Source organism: Notothenia rossii (genome assembly GCF_949606895.1).
Source record: "Notothenia rossii genome assembly, chromosome: 3".
Classification (NCBI taxonomy): Eukaryota; Metazoa; Chordata; class Actinopteri; order Perciformes; family Nototheniidae; genus Notothenia; species Notothenia rossii.
In genome coordinates this window covers 84,730,781-84,750,553 of record NC_136901.1, presented here as the reverse complement: position 1 = coordinate 84,750,553, position 19,773 = coordinate 84,730,781, and the positions used below count along the sequence as shown (strand labels likewise).

The 19,773-nt window shown below is 39.8% G+C and overlaps 2 long non-coding RNA genes across 2 annotated transcripts; one reads left to right on the top strand and one right to left on the bottom strand.

The window, feature by feature from the left end:
* The first annotated feature begins 11,795 nt into the window (after positions 1 to 11,795).
* On the top strand, positions 11,796 to 13,983 carry LOC307033614. The gene is made up of 2 exons (XR_013806575.1): positions 11,796 to 11,900; positions 13,797 to 13,983. It is a non-coding gene; the product is annotated as an uncharacterized lncRNA (long non-coding RNA).
* Positions 13,984 to 14,636: 653 nt separating this feature from the next.
* Positions 14,637 to 15,792, bottom strand: LOC307033615. Its single transcript, XR_013806576.1, has 2 exons — positions 14,957 to 15,792; positions 14,637 to 14,736 (listed from the first exon to the last, which is right to left on the bottom strand). It is a non-coding gene; the product is annotated as an uncharacterized lncRNA (long non-coding RNA).
* Between the last annotated feature and the right edge of the window lie 3,981 nt (positions 15,793 to 19,773).

Below are 19,773 nucleotides of genomic sequence, written 5' to 3'. Positions count from 1 at the left end.
GACATTTCAATTCCACAAACTGTTTAACTTACAAGATATTCATTACTAATCCAGGTGTAAACTAAAATAAACAAGATAGATTTTGACTTTGTTGCCAGCTAATATTTACAGAAATATACGAGTTTTCCAGTATTGTGTGAATCATTTAGGGATTAAACTGATCATCTTCTGGGAAATGAGATTAGAGGATCAGACCATCAACACCACCCAATAAAAACAAGCCTTTCCTTCCTGTGACCTCTCATTAAAAGGGTTAAAATCATAGAGGTTAAAATCCAAGTGTGTGACTGTGGTCTCCACAATCTGGTGTTAATTTCATTGTCTCATGGACCTGTAAAAGATAATACGGTAAAATGTTGACTGTGAAACTTTGGTGTTAATTATATGGTCAACCGATATTTCTGAGCAGGAACATTCATGTAAATGTTTCTGCAATGTTAAAGTTTAATATCTATTTCATATTTATCTGCGTGATTATTATTGACAGCCTGGAATCAGTTCCTTAGAGGATTAACCCTTTTTACTTTGGATACACCACAAGATTTCCAATAGTGTTGCTCTTAGGTCACAATTTTGCTCCACCAAATCTCACCTGATTTTGATGGTCCCTTGATCACTTTCGAGCAAAAAAGATTTACTTAAAATCCCAAAATCTAATGGATAAATTATAAAAGACACTAATTAGCAGAGATTTGGTGTTACATGATAATTTCCTCAGCACCTTCTTATGCTGTTATTTAAGTCTGTATGTTGTCAGTCTTCCATGCTTATTCCCATGAAGAGCTATGGAGGTTCACTTTGTTTCTGCACTCCCCCTATTTGGGCTTGACCTTTGGCACACGCCTAACTCTTTCTCTTCCTCCCATATTTCCTGTCTATATCCACTGTAAAATGTAGGTAAATCCAATGAAAAAAGAATAACAAATGACTAGGACAGAGTGCTGCTATTTCCACGCTCCTCAAATATATTCAGACTGCTCCAAAACCCCTTAAATCTCCAGCCATGAGAACTAACTCCATCTCACCCACTGCCTCAATTTACTTTCTCAACTGTGCTCTATCCTCCTTATCCTCCCCTCCATCCCTTCATCCGTCTCTCTGGCTTGTGTGTGTACGATCCCCTCAGACGCTTGAAATCCTCTCTTCCTTATTCTTTCCTGCTGTCTTTGATATTTGTGTCTCTATTTGGCTTTACTTGATCACTGATATCCCTCTTTAAATCCGCTTGATCCTCTCCACGTCACTCTTTCCATCCCTCCATCCACGCTTCCAATCCTCCCTTAGCCTTTACCTCTCGCTTGCGATCCAATTCATCTCCTTGTTTTATCCCAAGGAAGCCCCCCCATCTGGACGTTGTGTTTCTTTTATATCCACCTATCAAGTCAAGTCTAATGTCATACATTTCTAAAGGTTTAGCAACAAAACTGCTTTGGGAAAGTTGCTGAAGGTGAAACAAATATATATTTTCACTTTTTCATATCTCGCCAACCGTCCAGTCAGTCGTCCGCGTCTCCTCATTGTTTTACACAAAATATTTCCCCGCCTCACTGAGCGCAGGTGCTTTCCATTACACACACACACACACACACACACACACACACACACACACACACACACACACACACACACACACACACACACACACACACACACACACACACACACACACACACACACACACACACACACACACACACACATACTTTGAAGTATAGGGCTTCATCAGATCCAAACCGCAGGAAGCGAGATGGCGGATCAGAGATAAGCTAGCAGCGTGGGGCCGTGCATGTTCACTTGTGTGTGTGTGTGTGTGTGTGTGTGTGTATGTGTGTGCGTGTGTGTGTGTGTGTGTGTGTGTGTGTGTCTGTGTGTGTGTGTGTGTGTGTGTGTGTGTGTGTGTGTGTGTGTGTGTGTGTGTGTGTGTGTGTGTGTGTGTGTGTGTGTGTGTGTGTGTGTGTGTGTGTGTGTGTGTGTGTGAGTTTGACTCCTGGTGAGGCGGTGCTGCCTGTTACCAGCAGGCTGGTGGCTTTGATGTTATGACTTCAGTGTCTCGGACTGAACTGTGGATCTTTGAAAATTGCTGTACCGCTAGATTTATTTCATTAGAGCTCAGTCGGTCTCATATGTTCTAACAGAAAATAAATGTTAGGAGGTCTAACAACCAAGATAAAATGTAAACCGTATGACTTGGTTCCTGCTTTCAGTAAAAGCTGAATCAATTGTGCTGCAATCAAACCCTAAATCCTGCAGATAGCAGACTTTCTATTGGTGTTTTTTTTTTGCCCGCAGCGACTGGATGATTACACCAAAGTGGGGTGATACAGGATGATATCTATCAATATCACTTCTAAAGAAATCTGGGCTTTGAAGTCAAACCGTTATTTAATGGGAACTTTTATGCCAACATTCAGTTTTATATTTGTATTATGATATTATAGTAGGCCATGTCTACCTGCTACTCATATCGGTTTTAGCACCTTTCTTTTTAAGCATCACTCCAGAAAAAGCATAGTCTGCTCTGATTGGCTTGCAACAAAAACAGCAACGGTAATTCTCAAGCTGTTGCTGAAAATACTAAGATGGCTTGAACCCCATGTTATCTGATGTAGGCAAACCACAAACAACAGCCTGGTTTGTCTTTTTACACAGTTTGTGTGTTGGTAGGCCTTCCAGATACGCAATTGTATGTGCACAAGGATGATTTGAAATCCTCTTTTTATTGTCAAACATGTACACAGACTAGCACAGACAGATCCGTATAACCCATCATATTATCAGTGGGAAGCCGGAGAGCGGTGTGTGAGTCCGTTGTTTGAGTTCGGTGTTTGAAGGGCACCTTGGCAGGGCCCAGTCCACCCTCCTTTCTGGGTCCTATTGGGGAATTGGACCAGGCTGAGCTACTTCTGCCATATTTAATGCATAATATAAAAGTAACATTCCTTTTATGACGGAGAGAAAATAGAGCCCCTAAATGATTGTTTTCACTATTCCTAAGCGTTTGATTTAGAATACTCCTTTCATCACCACACGGTAGGACTCTGCATTAAAAATGTCTGGTGTAGCAGAAACTGACCGGCCACTGCCCTGTTCCTTCTACAGGAATAGCTGACACACACACACACACACACACACACACACACACACACACACACACACACACACACACACACACACACACACACACACACACACACACACACACACACACACACACACACACACACACACACACACACACACACACACACACACACACACACACACACACACACACACACACACACACACACACACACACATATACACACACACATATACACACATGCACACACTTCTGGGAGCTGCCCAGTTCAAGTGTAATCTTGTAGTGTTGACTGTGGAGCAGCTCCTCTGAGCAGCTCCTCTGAGCAGCTGGGGGTTCAGGGTTTTGTTTCAGGGCAGTGAGTTTTTGTTCAGGGAAAAGAGAAGGGCAATACTTTATATTATGAAAGAGAAGAGAGCCTGTCTTCTTCATTTATTTTCCACAGTCTCTGTCGCTCACCTGACTGCTTCTGCTTAGAATTTGACAACTAGGTATATATCATACCACCACTATACCAGATTATACTTCACCCATGTTTCCTCTGTAATTCTGTTGTATTTTTTGTTCTTGTTATGTTTGTCCTTTCAGCCGTTACATACCCTTTCTATTACTCCTTGTTCTGCTTAACTTGTGCTTAGCAATCAGTTCAATGTCAGGAGTGACATCAATCAACATGTTGCATATGTTTTAGTAAAATGGCATCCCCACTAATTATAATACTTCTTTCATTGTTGTTGTGGTATTAAAATATTACGCAACAGAGTTGGACGAAGTATTTTAGATATTTTAAATCAAATCAAATAATTAATACTATATTGTAAAAATACTTCCAAGTGAAAGTCCTGCATTCAAAATATAACTTAAGTCCAAGAACAGTATTATCACTAAAATCTATTTAAAGGATCAACATTTAAAGTTTATTGAATGCAACAAGTCCCATTTTGTAAAAATGACGTAATAATATTGTATTTAATTTTTGATACATCACCACTTTAAAGAGGAAGCTTGTAAAAACACAAAGTAGATGAAAAATAAACAAAAGTAAAATGTAAGTATCACAACATTTTACTTAAATCAAGCCACATTTGTTTATAAATAAATCCACCAATAGCTGTGGAGGTTTACATGGAAATACCAAAAACTTGACAGAGAAAAACACATGTGTTCATGCATGCACGTCCCACCAGGTTAAAGAGCTGCATGTTAGTAATCATATCTTCATAAATGGAGCAGATAGCATCACAGGCAAAGAACTGGGGGTGGAAATGAGATGCTGATGGGGTAATAGCATTACTATAGATCCTGTAACACACACACACACACACACACACACACACACACACACACACACACACACACACACACACACACACACACACACACACACACACACACACACACACACACACACACACACACACACACACACACACACACACACACACACACACACACACACACACACACACACACACACACACACACACACACCTGTGATGGAATTCCCTCGGTGGATCAGGTAACATGCTGTAAATTAGCCAGTGATGCATGCTGGCAGTTAAACAGGGCAAGTCAGCTCAAATTTGTGTCAAAGCGTTTCCAGTGCCCAGATTTTATTAAAGGTTTCTCTGCAGCAAAACAGTTCCCCTTTATTCCAATATAATTCTGATACTGATCCAAAACTTAAATAAATTAAATGTACATTGTGAAACAGGATTTGCCCGTAAGCATGTTTTTTTCCATGATAACATTTGAGCCTTATTTTTGTTATTGTAAATTATGGAGATCTTATGATGATAATCTGATATTTTTGAAACTATGAAATTGATATTAATACCAAACTAATTGATTTGGCAGGGCTTTCATAATATGAAGAGCTATTTTAAGCTCTTGCTGCTAAATTAAGTTACGACAGAAATATCCTTTCACTTAAAACAACCTCAAACGTACACACACTCACACACACACACACACACACACACACACACACACACACACACACACACGCACACACACACACACACACACACACACACACACACACACACACACACACACACACACACACACACACACACACACACACACACACACACACACACACACACACACACACACACACACACACACACACACACACACACACAGTCCTTTCATTTGGCTAAATGTATATCCGGCTACGATTTACATCTGTTTTGATTGGCCTTCGGAGTAAAGTAACCCTGGTTTGGAGGTGGCGAAGAGGTATGTGTCCAAACACTCACACACGCACACACACAACACACACAGGGTTTATTTTTTTCATCACTCTCATATCTGTAAAAGCACACACCCGCACCTCGTGAGCCTGTCTTTCTCTTTCCCCGCGACACACTGACTAAAACGCATCCGTTAACTCTACTTTAATATCTTTAACCAAACACACACACACACACACACACACACACACACACACACACACACACACACACACACACACACACACACACACACACACACACACACACACACACACACACACACACACACACACACACACACACACACACACACACACACACACACACACACGCGCTGACACACACACACATAGCGGGCAGGAATGTGTTGTTGTTACGGTGGAGCTGTGGAGCTGCTCAGTACTCAGCACCTCCACACCGATAAGACCTCGGCTATCTGATAAAGAAGAATGTAGACAGACAGACAGAAAGGAAAGTGCCGGAGGGATGGAGGGAGACAGATGGGAGAAAGTGGAGAAAGAGACAGGAAGTTTAGAAGCAGGACAGAGGGATAAAAAGCCAGATATGTCTTTGCAGATTTCCCACTTCGAATGTGTTAACTTCTCCAAGAAAGTCAGTTATTAAATCCAGCTTTTAGAATTTTTTTGAAGAAACATATGTTTTATTTTCCAAATATTAAGATATAAAGTCTCAGTTTTCCCAATTTTTGTAAATGCTGTCAAAGCAAAGACTGTTACAACAGTTACTAGAAGGAAATTATAATTATTTCAATGTCCAACTATCAAATACTTATAAACAGAAAAAGTATTGTAGATGTTTTAGCTATATTTACTTTCTTAATACATTAAAAACATGTATTTTAGCAATATATTTTAAAGTACAACGTATACACTTAAACACACACATGCGCAGAAAAAGTGCAAACAACGTCAGCAGTATTTTTAAATGAATGTCAAAGTGTCTTCATAATGTTCACATTGGAAAATTAAAAAATGTACATGTGACATGTTTCGAGTAAAATGTTGGGGGTTAGGTGTTGTTTTTTTGCATGACATTTATTAGGGACGCTTCGGTCCCTACCTGGTGAAGTTCATTTTGGTACAATTAAGGGCAAACTGACTATTACATCAGATCCCCTTTTTTGTTTCTTCAGAAATAAATGTTCAGCCCTTATTAAAAAAGCTAAAGCTGATTACTATCTGAGCTTAACCACTGATTGTTTTAATGACCATTCTAAGTTCTGGCAAACAATTACAGTAAATCACTTCAGAACAAGAAGGCTTCTAGTTTCCTACAAAAACTGAAGGTCAGTGAGTCTTTTATTTCAGATACAAATGATATGTCGAATGCCTTTAATGCTCACTTCAAAAAGGCTGGTCACATTTTTGATGAGCAAAGTCATGACTCTCTACATGGTCGTAATCACGGCCCTAGTCAAGAGATGAACTCCCCTGTTTTTGATTTTGCTTCTTTCTCGGTCTCTGAAGTCTTACACGGTTTGCACTCAATTTACCCTAAAAAGTCTGCCGGGCCTGACGGCCTCAACCCTTTCTTTTTAAAAATTGCAGCTCAGATTATAGCACATCCAGTTACTGATATTTGTAATCTCTCCCTGTCCACTCACACACTGCCAGCTGTGTGGAAGCAAGCTCTGGAATCGCCCCTCTTGAAAGCTGGTGATCCAACTGAGTTGAGTAACTATCGTCCTATCTCAAATCTTTCTGAGTTATCAAAGATTCTTTAGTCCCTAGTTTCTACTCAGCTAAAACTTTTTTTGAATTCACACAACACCCTTAACCCTATGCAATCTGGATTCAGATCAAAGCACAGTACTGTAACTGCCAGTCTGAAAGTCTTAGACGATATCAAGGCTGCTTTGGATACAAAATATTTTTGTGTTTATTGACTTAGCCAAATCATTTGATACTGTAGACCACCGCATTCTGTCTAATGTTATGTTGGTACAAGCGCTTCTTGATTCGAAACTGCTATTGAACAGTAAGAAAACCAAAGCAATGCTTTTTGCTCCCAAGTCAGCGTCCTCTTGCCTCTCCATTGACACCCTTGATGGCGTCTCTGTTGAGTTTGTCGATACATACAAATATCTGGGCTTTTGGTTGGACAGAAATCTAAACTTTAAACACCACATTGAAGTTCTAACTAAGACATCGAAATTCACTCTTGGCTTCCTTGACAGACTTAAATGTTGTTTTTCAACTTCTTCCCGTAAAAGGTTGGTCTCTGGCTTATTCCTGTCCCAGCTGGACTACGGTGATACCATCTATAGATTTGCCTGTCCCTGTTTTGGCCAAACTTGACCCACTCTACCATGCTGCACTGCGATATATATCAAATGCACCCTATAGGACTCATCATTGCAAACTGTATAGCCTAACTGGATGGTCCTCACTTAGTATGCGTAGGATGCAGCATTGTTTCTATAAATGTATAAAGCCATTTTAGGTAAGCTTCCACTGGATATATGTACCAGATTTGCTCCAGTTTGTGACTCTTACAACCTCAGATCCAGTGCCTTGATACAGTTCCAGGTACCTGCCGTGCGGACTGAGTCTGGGAAAAGGAGTGTTTTTTACTATGGTCGTTGGTCTTGGAATGACCTTCAATCAAGCCTCAAACTGATGGCATTTCTCCCAATAGCCTGTTTTAAATTGAAGTTGTCTAAGGCCCTTACCACCAGCTGCTCTTGCAGTAATAAGTAGTGTACCTTTCCCAAATGTGCACAATGGAGTGACTGCTTTTCGGCTTTTTGTTTACTTAGTTGTGTTCTCTGTATTTTATATGTCTGTGTTAGGTGTAATAATGTGTAACGTTGCTGCCTTCTTGGCCAGATCAGCTTTGTAAATGAGATTTTATCTCAATGCTTTTTATCTGGTTAAATAAAAATAAATAAAAATGTCTATACATCTGGAATGTTGGCACTTCTACTCACTAATGGAGACTTCTCAATATCAGTAGGGGGAGCTTTTTGCTGAGACATTGATTCTGGCTGCCACATGACCAGAGACAGGAAATACACTCGAAGCTCCATGTGTAACATCGGACTCATACGAGAGAAATAAACTGAAGACAGAAGACAAAAGTTTTGAAAGTCGGTGTTGAGACTTTGTATTGGACGAAGTGGTTCTCTGTCGGCCGTTACCTGGTTATTTATAGACCTTATTAGACATCTGGCTCCCAATCAGTCTCCTTCCCTGCCTCCTTTCATAATTTATCCTTTCATCCCTCTTTCCTCCTCTCCCTTCATTTGTATCACCACCTTTGACCTTTGCTTGTTAGGGAGGAAAAGGAAGAGGTTAACCTTTGCACTGAGGACACACACAAACACACACACACACACGCACACGCACACACACACACACACACACACACACACACACACACACACACACACACACACACACACACACACACACACACACACACACACACACACACACACACACACACACACACACACACGCAGACACACACGCACACACCAACAGGCTGAACAATTTAGGAAATATATGAAATACTATTATTTTGAATGATATTGCAATTGTGATATGATTCACGATATTGGAGAGAATGGTCAAGTTAACATACTTCCTTATTGATTTTATTTCTATTTATCACTATCATCATCATACATTTGGATTCTGCTCTAGTTCATATTGAGATTTTCATAAAAGGATTTATTGTGCACAACTAAACTTTACTGATTCTAGTGTCCAACAACCTTTACCTCGTCCCAATGTGGTCTACACATCTAGATTATTAACCTTCACTTTCAATGAACAGACGTGGACACAGATTAAGACAAATGGACTCTCTTCTAATTAAACTATGTTAGGTTAATTGAGGGCAGTGAACAATGATGATGAATGTAATATACATAGTTATTTAAGACATACATCAGCTGTTGTAACAGTTCCATTAGACCGTTGATGATATGTTTTTTTTTAGTCATCGTCACATTTTCTATAACTATCATTTCATCTTTATCTGGGATTTAATTAGAGCACATTCAATGAAGGCGGCAAAAGGAAGAGTGAAAAGGAGTTTATCTTCAATGAATTCCTTGTCTTTCTCATCATTTTGGCCAGACACCGTTTTGTCTACTTAGCAGTGTTTTCTTTCCTGTCAGACAAAAGACGTAAATGCAGTTATCTGGAACCCTCTGTGTTTGCCTGTATCACGTTTTTCTAGCGATTGGGGCTACCACTGTCAGTGTTAACAGAAATATTTGCCTTGGCTTTCTGCCATGGAGAACACACTTTTAAATATCTCTCTTCTCTTGGTCTGTCTGTCTCTCGTTTATCTCCCTCAGGCTATACGCCTGAAACTACATGTTAAGATGCTACATTAGTGCAGCTGTCATATCATTAACACAACTGGCAGAGAAAGAACGAAATATAACTTTTATGTTGAACTTTTTATGCCAACAATGATGTTAGAAAATGTAAGACTATCCTCTTTCTTTTTCTTTCTTCCATTAATGATAAGTAACTAATCCAATTTTATTGATAACATAATAATTTCAAGCATTTTTGTTTTTGTTGTGCTGCATCCGGGCATGATGGTATGTAACAGATTTGTATTTAGTACCCCCCCTTCCTGAAACGCCTCGATTAGTTACTTTGATTACATAGTGACATCACTATGTCAAAGTTGCTCCTCTATTGGCTAGCGCTCCAACACATTGTACGTGGCAGCCTAAGGGGCGGGATATATCGAAGCAGTTGACCAATCACAACATAGCCGGCCTGCTAACCAAGGAAAATATCTTAGAACATTAAAGTCATGTCAAAGTAGAGGCACAAAATACAAATAAGAACCTGACATTAGCATGATATGTCCTCTTTATTAAAAATAAAGTATATACACAAGAGATGGATATTAAAAACGCTTCTTAAAACAGATTATTGCTGTTAGAATGGATTGGTGGTTAGAGATTCCCCATCTGCCAAATCCTATCTGTTTGCAACTACAATTAGTTAACATTCACACACACGCTCACAGAGACCTGCTTCCTGTCTCACTGTCTGCAGATAAATGCTTTTATGTCTGTCAGTACATGCTATGTACAACACAAACCTGGAACACACACACACACACACACACACACACACACACACACACACACACACACACACACACACACACACACACACACACACACACACACACACACACACACACACACACACACACACACACACACACACTCACGCACGCACGCACGCACGCACGCACAAACACAAACACACACACACACACACACACACACACACACACCCATAGGTCAGCTGTGCAGATGTGCTGCAGCTCAATCAGGAGTTTAATCACAGAGGTTAGAGTTTAATGAGTAATTATTACTGAACCCTAAATCACACAGCACACGGCTGTCCAGCATTAATACACAATGCGCACTGTATATAATTTATATATGACCTGCAGCAAGTAACAAATTGCTTTGCAGAACTGTACTCCGTAGCTTTTCGAATTGTTTCCAGGTTTTTAAAGCTGTGTGTTTGAGGAGATGGACAAAGAGCTGTTAAAGGGTCAGTTCACCCAAATCACAAATTTATTTTAGATATTCACAGCTCAGACTCTTGCCACCACCCTAATACAGGGATGGGCAGCTTCGAGCGTGGTCGGGGCCACATAATGTATGTACTGGCCATCAGGGGGCCGCAGATTCACTTGGAACACACACACACACACACACACACACACACACACACACACACACACACACACACACACACACACACACACACACACACACAAATTGCATGTATTGTATGTAATTGTAGTTGTCTAACTTGAACCTAGCTAAGACACTCTGCTGTTCCTCAGCGCCGCTCCCCCTCCCTCCCGCAGAAATTGTGAATGAAAAGCGTATAGTAATCATAGATAACACGGCAGGGTCCGTGACAGTTTCTTTTCATCTGATTTCAAATAAACAAAGTCTTGGTTTTTATAATATTAAACTTGTTTCGCCAAATTCAGATGATAAATACAACTTTTAAGCTTGTAACGGCATAATTACAAGCGGTAACTTAACGTGACAGCAGGCATAACAACAGCCGGTGTTTCTTGTGAGTGTTTCCCCGGGAAACAAACACAATAGAGAGGCGAAGTCCCGCCCATCTACTTCCGACCCATGGGACCCCGGAAGCGGAAAATTATACATTGACGTCAATGGAGAGAGAAAAGTCATCTTTCGATCCCGTTTGAATTGTGCCACGAATGACACATATGATGTTTGTCAAATTAAAAGAACATTTTGCAAGTCAAAAAAATAAAAATGTGTCGTAAAACTGTGAAGTTACAATTTTTTTTGTGTGAAACCGCTCAGTGAACTACAGGTCTCTGGTCTCGCACAATACGCGTCACCATCACAAAGATGGCTGTCACGTTAGTAAATTTCACCTGTTTCTTTCAGAATGAGCTGAAAAAGTATAAAACGAGGTGAAAATCACTACAAGTCTGGGCATGTTGAGAGCTGTACATACACGAAAGGGAGCGGTTCTGTAAGAGCCAGCATGCGGGACCGGCTTTACAAGGTTTCAGTGAGTAATATGAGTGCAATGTTTAAGGTTAATGTCAGCTAGCTAACAAGGTACACTAACGTGTTTTGTTTTAGAAACTAGTTTTCTCCTTAAGAACTTTGTGGTGTCTGTGTATGCTGTGGATAACATTAGTGTTCACAAGAACAAGATACACTCCCGTGTTTTGTTTTAGTTGCTCTTCAGATTGAAGCGGCCAGTTCTATATCGACTATATGTGTGATCTCCTTTTTACATCTCGTTGTGTCATTTGAGTTTATTTGCTGTGTGTAGATTCAAGGATTTTGGTTATCTTGTCCAGGGATGCAAACTTGTCACCTTTCGGCGAAATTCTCCGTTTTGAATCCAAAATAGGTAGTTTTTGTGATTCCTGTAGATCTGCAATAAAAATATTTTTTGGGTATGGGAGGGGGTCTGGGACCCGGATTAATGTGCGGCCGCGAGCTTTTTTTATATATATTATAATGAAGCGCGAGCTGTGTGCTCGAGTCTTCCTGCCTGTCGGCTCTGCTCATGATGTATAATAAGCCTCTGCTGCTCGGCGATGATGGTCTAGCTTCAGCAGCTACATTACCTACGGTGCGTTCGTTAATATTAACTGTGCGTCCGGAGTCACTGTGGCACAGACTGGACCGCTGGTGAACAGCTGTTAGAACGGGCCGTTCAGGTGTTCAGAGTAGAGCTCCCTGTCGGAGCGGCAGAGCGTGATATGCACTGAAAAGTTTTTTTTCCCCGTCGCAATATTATCGTTGAGCTAGCTAACTAGCATACATTGTCACTATCTGCTAACGTTAGCTTTAGCCTTCGTTTTCTAATCGTTTTTTTCATAGGCTATAAACAGAGGTGGTATAAGTATATATCTTGAAATTGATTAAAAGTAGAAGTACTCAGTTCTTGTACTTGAGTAAAAGTAGAAGTACCAGAGTGTAGGAATACTCTGTTACAGTAAAAGTCCTGCATTCCAAATGTTCCTCAAGTAAAAGTAGAAAATTATTATTATCAAAATATAGTGAAAGTAGCGATAGTAAAAGTAGTCATTTTGCAGATTGGTCCATTTCAGAATAATATGATATGTTTTATAATGACTGATCATTAAAGTGTTATCAAAGCTGGTAAAGGTGCAGCTAGTTTGAATGACTTTGTATACTGCAGGCAGGGTAGCTTTTGGATTTACTCCAGGTGGAACTAAAGTCTGATTTAACACTTGATTATATTTCACATCATTCATCCACATCTGTAAAGTAACTAAAGGTATTACATACATGTAGTGGAGTAAAAGTAAACCATTTACCTCTGAACTGTAGTGGAGTAGAAGTACAAAGTAGCAAAACATTGAAATACTTAAGTAAAGTACAAGTATCTCAAAATTGTGCCCAAGTATAGTACTTGTTGAGTTTATGAACTTGGTTACTTTACACCAGTGGCTATAAAGATAGAAAGACTAAGCCTTGCACAGAGGCATGAAAATACATTTTCAAAATGCTCAACAGTGCTGCCAAAATTATAAACTGACTGCTACACAATTAAAATAAATGCTTTTTATATATTTCTATTAGATGTGACTCTATGGCGTTTCTGTTAATATTAACACTGCTGCTTTAGTTGTTCTGACTGCTAAAATCCTGTTATTCCTAATTTTAAAGCCGATATTCTGTGGGGTCAGGGGGCTCGGATCCTTGTCACCTTTTTCATACCTGATGAGTTTGCATCCCTGTTGTCAATTTGTTTGGTTATCTAGGCACAGCTGTGTGTGACTCCCTCTGGTACACTGGTATGTGTTTTCCTAATGTAGAGAGCATTGATTAATTAATAAACTACACACTGACTCTAGATCCTGACCAAATCTTTATTTTTTGATCAAATGTTTTTCAAAAAAATGTATTGTATATTATATAACAGCTGCACATCACAGACCGGAGTCTCTGCTGCTGTGGACCACGATGGAGGCGATCATCCTCCCCATCCCCAAAGACCCTGCATGGCATGGAAATCTCCTCCTCCTGGAACAATTCTACACCCAGCATATGCTCCCTGTGTTGGCCAGTAGAGAGGAGGACATTTAAATAAACATACTCTTAACACCCTCGGACTCTGCGTTGTGTTTCGTATGTGTGATGGGGTGTTATGCAGAGGGGAGGAAAACAGGACACAGCAGATTGGGATTGTGGTGGAGATGCTGAGCAGTTATTTAATTGTTGCGTGTAATTATTATTATACTGCGTGCTTCTTAGTTATTCCATCTTTTGCTGTAACATGGATCTGTATGTAACTCTATATTTACTTGTTATCTACCACACTTCCTTCTACATCATACACCATCATTATACATGATAGTGTATATAGGATATATATTTATTTGTATACATATCTGTAAATTGTATAATTTCATTTTTCGTATTTGGGATTTCTCTTTTGTCCACTCAAATACACTTGGCCCTTTCTCTTTTCCATGTGGAAAATGGCAGCTGCATATTCTGCTTTTCTCATCTGCTCCCTGTCTGCTCATCTACGATGAGAAAATTATATAATTAATTACTAATAATCATTTAAACCTGTTATTACCAATATTTCACAAATTCTTCATGTAAACTTAAGAGTACAGCTGTATGTTGAGTATGTCAACTTTGCTTGGTTCATCTTACTGGGGGGCAGCTACATGGATGTCAGTGCAGTCCACAATAATTTTGCAGCTGAAGGCAGAATGAATTTATTATTGACTCAGAATGAAGCACAACTTCATGTCATACAATACATTGACTTTATTTGTAATTGTGTAAAAAAATATGAATATTGATTAGCAAGCAGGACCTGCAGGAACAGAGAATGGTGATGGATGGAGCTGGGAAGAGAGAAGAATAAAGAAAACAGATCAACTTTATTATCGGATATTAAAAATTCTATTTCAAAACAAGTTGCCGCTCCTACAGTTTTCTAGTATGTAAAGATGATTTCACATGACCAATGCAAAATATCACACTCAATACATGTGTGTCTCTGGGGGGTGCATTGTGCCTTTGATGTATATAAATAATATACCATAACCAAATACTATTACGTACAGTGGAAATCAGGTTGCCAGAGCAGGTCAGACCAGTGTGCATGTTCCTCAGGGTCTCAGCAGTTACAGGTGAGGTAAAGAAAATAAAAGAGAAAAAGGTCAGTAACAACACTTTAAAGTAACAACACTGAATAATTATCTCTTTTAATAATTTTCTCTCAGTAATCACTCAACTACTGTCTTTCCAACAAACAGATTGACTCACTCTCACTATCATCACAATGAAACACGTCCAGAAGAATGTCATGCAAAGCTGCCTGCCTTCCTTCCTTCGACTCTCCCTGAACTGCCTGATCTTTTAATGGTCAATGTTAACCATTTGTGCAGATAGCATTAAGTAGAAAAGATCGCTGATACTAATGTGGGGTTAGCCTACCTCCCGCCCCCTTAGCACCTGGTGGAGGGGGCGATAGGCTAGTCTTCAAATGTTTCACAAAATACTTACCATCATGAATACTCTTACTGTTTAACATTTCGGTTTACTTCGTGTTAAGGCTAATACAAATGACAAGGCTAAGTAATGTAATATAATGCTAACTAACATGCTCGCTACTAGCTAGGTAGCTAACTTGACTATGTTCCATGCAAAACATGTATATTACCTGATATGTTTGGTCCAACGACTCCTGGTCCTTTCATCAGACGGGAAGCGATAGAACGAGCAAGTGGTATGATCTCTTTTGTGATTACAACCTCGTACAAAGCACACAGGCATCTTGTAAAAGTGAATTTATTGGAGCAATCTCTTATATTTATTGGAGGGAATAAATCAGTCTTCTTCTTCCTCTTTGCTTTGCGAGTCACAACCAGTCTTGGAGCATTATCGCCTATGACATCACTTACGCGACCCAGAATGCATTTGGGATTTGTAGTCTTTCAAGTTGCGTATTATTCATAGTCTTATATTTCAGCAGTTTTACAACAAACTGTGACTTTTTTTGCATGGAAATGATTGTTTAAGATTGACAAACATCATATGTGTCATTCGTGGCACAATTCAAACGGGATCAAAAGATAACTTTTCTCTCTCCATTGACTTCTATGTATAATTTTCCGCTTCCGGGGTCCCATGGAGGCTCCCGGAAGGGGAGGGACTTCGCCTCTCTATAGCCTACACACAAACGCGTCACAGATTATTTTGCGGTATTTGGCTGCCGAACAAAATCATGTACGCAGCTCGCGACGTAACTAGGAGTCTAGTGGACGGTATCAGTATTACAAGTAAAACATTTTTTTGCCCATCCCTGCCCTAATACAATAGGTTTTGGAATTTCCTTTACTTACCTTACCATAATTACATTTTAAGATTGAGAGAATAGAAGAAACTGTCCAGAGCAGAGTAACCCAGTCAGAAATAATTTTCAACTTACATCATTGTAACTCATATCGCACAGTAAAATAATATTTCAGTAGGTTTTCTTTCAGTATTTCTAAAACACACTATAAGAGTATCACTAACTGAGGCTGTCTGCTGCTATTTGGATCGGCCTGAGCGAAATCAGCCTTCTTGCACTACAAGAAAGTTGGTTTGGTGTGTGTGTGTGTGTGTGTGTGTGTGTGTGTGTGTGTGTGTGTGTGTGTGTGTGTGTGTGGGGTGGGGGGGGGTGTGTGTGTGCGTATGTCAGTGTGATATTCTAGTAAATTACACCATCAATCAAACACAACATGGGAAGCAGCAAAATGAAAAAAATCCTTGAAACAAAGGCACTGGAGCAACATGTGGCATTATTTAACTGCCCATTCACAGACTGAAGTGTGTGTGTTTGTGTGTACTTTTCTTACTATGCTGGGGAAAACGCTGTGTTTTATCTTACTCTATCTCTACTCTTACTCTAAGTTTTAGACGTTCAAGGGAAATGGCTTTATTAGAGACCTGAGGACATTTCTGACCCGTCATCCTTATGTAAAAAGCCCATTTAGTAAAGATAATTACAGCCACTGCTAAATTAAATTGGTCTGGTAGGATAAGAGGGTTTAATTTACTGTATAGGACTAACGTTGGTCTGGTGAGCTTTACTCTTAACATTATGACTACACTTCCACATTAATGCATTTTTGAAAACGCTCTTTGTACACACTAGCGCCATTTCAGAAATGATATCCTAACATACCTGGAAACACATATCACAATAATTCACAACCATGTGCATGGCGGAACAGGAAAGAAAATGGTCAACTCACCGATCGGTTGTTCAGCCAGGCTACAAAATACAATGGAGTTTTATTGTACTTTTTATATTAAAAGCTCTTGTTCGATACTAGAAATCTACTGCACCTCTGTCTTTCCAACCCTCGCATTAAAACAGAGATTAGACAAGTTAGTGGTCCGACTTAAAAAAATTATCAGTTACAACTCAAGCTTTGCGGCACAAACTTTGGTCAACAAGTAGTGCTGGAGAGCAGCATTTATAACTTGTTTGTTTACAGTTGAATTGTTTATTTCACAATTGTAGTGGAAAAATAACCACTATAGGGGACAAAATGGAGTTTGTGTTTCCATCACCGTTCTCAAAGAGGTAAAGCTTGAAATGTTCTATATATATATATCTGGTAATAGCAACTGCTAATGTCTTATGCAAGAAGCATTATACAAATGCAGAATTTAACAGTACAGCCAGTGAGAGCATAGACAACAGGTGTAGCAACGCTAGCAATTTGATATCCGTGTTGAATTAACCACTGGTAGTCAAGGCTGATGTTTGTTTTCTTCCTGATTTAACAGGTGGCATAGGTGCAGGATGAATTAAACAAGGTTATAGTGTTTGAAAAGACATAACAAAGAAGCAGAGTCTATCATCATTTTCAGAAGTCTCGGTTTCGGCCTGGCTAGAGTTAAACTCTTAGAAGGAGTTAAAAAGAATATGAAATGCCTCGTGTTCGTGGTTACAAAAAACTGGATGACAATAGTTATGGGTTTTAAAATGAAAACGTATTCATGTGCATGTATCCTTAGACAAGCAGGTCCTGTGTTACAGCATGCGTGACATGATATCCGATAATAATAATACTTTGTCAGATCAAGTCTGAAATGTTTCTAGCATCACAGCAGCTCCATTTGCAACATCCACAAAGACAATTATTAAGACCCGATACAAGGAAACATTTTACATTACATTACAATCACCGTAGGCAATACGTTCAAGACTTTAACATGCTTTTGTTTTTTAAGGTCATCTTAAGACCTCAAAAGGTCTATCACTAAGGAGGTTTGGCTGACACTGATATTATGGCTATTTCAGATCTACCATTAGCCAAGTTCAACCTCAATAAATTCTACATTTGGCCAAGAGTTGATGGACTCGTGGTCCAGAGTAAGAGCTTAAGTAAGAACTAAAGTTTGGGTAGTTGGATCAGAAGGAGGATAAAAAAGGGATCTACTGGTCAGGGGTTTTCCCCTAAAATTGACTTTAAATGTGGTCCGTTGTCATTACACATGAGCATGATTATGTGTGTGTGACTCTGTGTGTTCAAAGCGACATTAGGATGTTATGATAGCCCCCTTTAAAAGTTGGCTTTCTCCTTTCTCACTTAGTCTCTGTCTCACACAGACACACACACACACGCACGCACGCACGCGCACACACACACGCACGCACGCACGCACGCACACACGCACACACACACACACACACACACACACACACACACACGCGCACATACGCACGCACGCACGCACGCACGCACGCACGCACGCACCCACGCACGCACGCACGCACGCACGCACGCACACACACACACACACACACACACACACACACAGAGGAAGTGTGTACATAGTGTATGGGGAGATAATAGCTTTGCAGGGGCCGCAGCACAGCTAAGCCAAAAATCTGTCTGGCTAAAGGATCCATTAAAGCACACACACATATGAGGACATACTTTATCACTGACATGGAAAAAATAGAAAATTAGGGGAACAGACACCTACACTAATGCCAGTACAAAGCCTCAAGAACACACACAGGAATAGTTGCCAGCGTACGCACACAGCTGCGGAGCATGAAACATTAATGAGCCATTAGATATCAAACCATTGTAATGTACGAGGCCCAGTATGATGAGAAGACCAAACTTTCCACCAATTATTCTCTAATCTGTCTATTTTTGGGGAGGAGGAGGAGAATTGAAGTGGAGGAGGTGAAGAAAGAGAGAAGAGCAGAGAGGAAATACTATGTGAGGGGAGAAGGAGCTATGAGGGTCTGCGAAACAACGTGACTGTAAGGTGGTTACATTTTACACACAAAGCCTTACCGCCTACTATTTTCACTGTCAATAGTGACAATAGGATGATATGTATGGTTTCAATTCAGCTGTTTTCATGCGCATTAGCACATAGAAACAGTCAAATGGAGACAAAAGAAAAGCGTTGCACATCGCACAAAACACATTTTTACGTTTGGCTGAGGTAAAGAATTTTGGCAAGTGCAATTGAAACAGGCTTTTCATCAAGGTAAACATCAAGCATGTGTCTTAAATTACTACTAAGAGACTAAAATATGCAGCCGGTTGAGAACATCAAATATATGTGGAGGAATGAGGAAGATGTAGAAATGTTATCCATCACGTTTTCTGCATTCTTTTCTACATTTAAACACTTTTCTTTTTCTTCAATAGTGGCACCAGCTGTTTATCTTGTAATTTCTAGTATTTGTATTATGGTAATAGATGTAGCGCTAATTTAGCTGATTGTCTTTATATTTCATTAAGAATGTGTTCTTCATTTGGATGTAAACTAGTGTTACCGGAGAGTAGCTCAAGCTAAATCTGATTTGGCAGGTTGAAGGTTAGGAAAATGTCACCATCTTGTATGACTTTCTA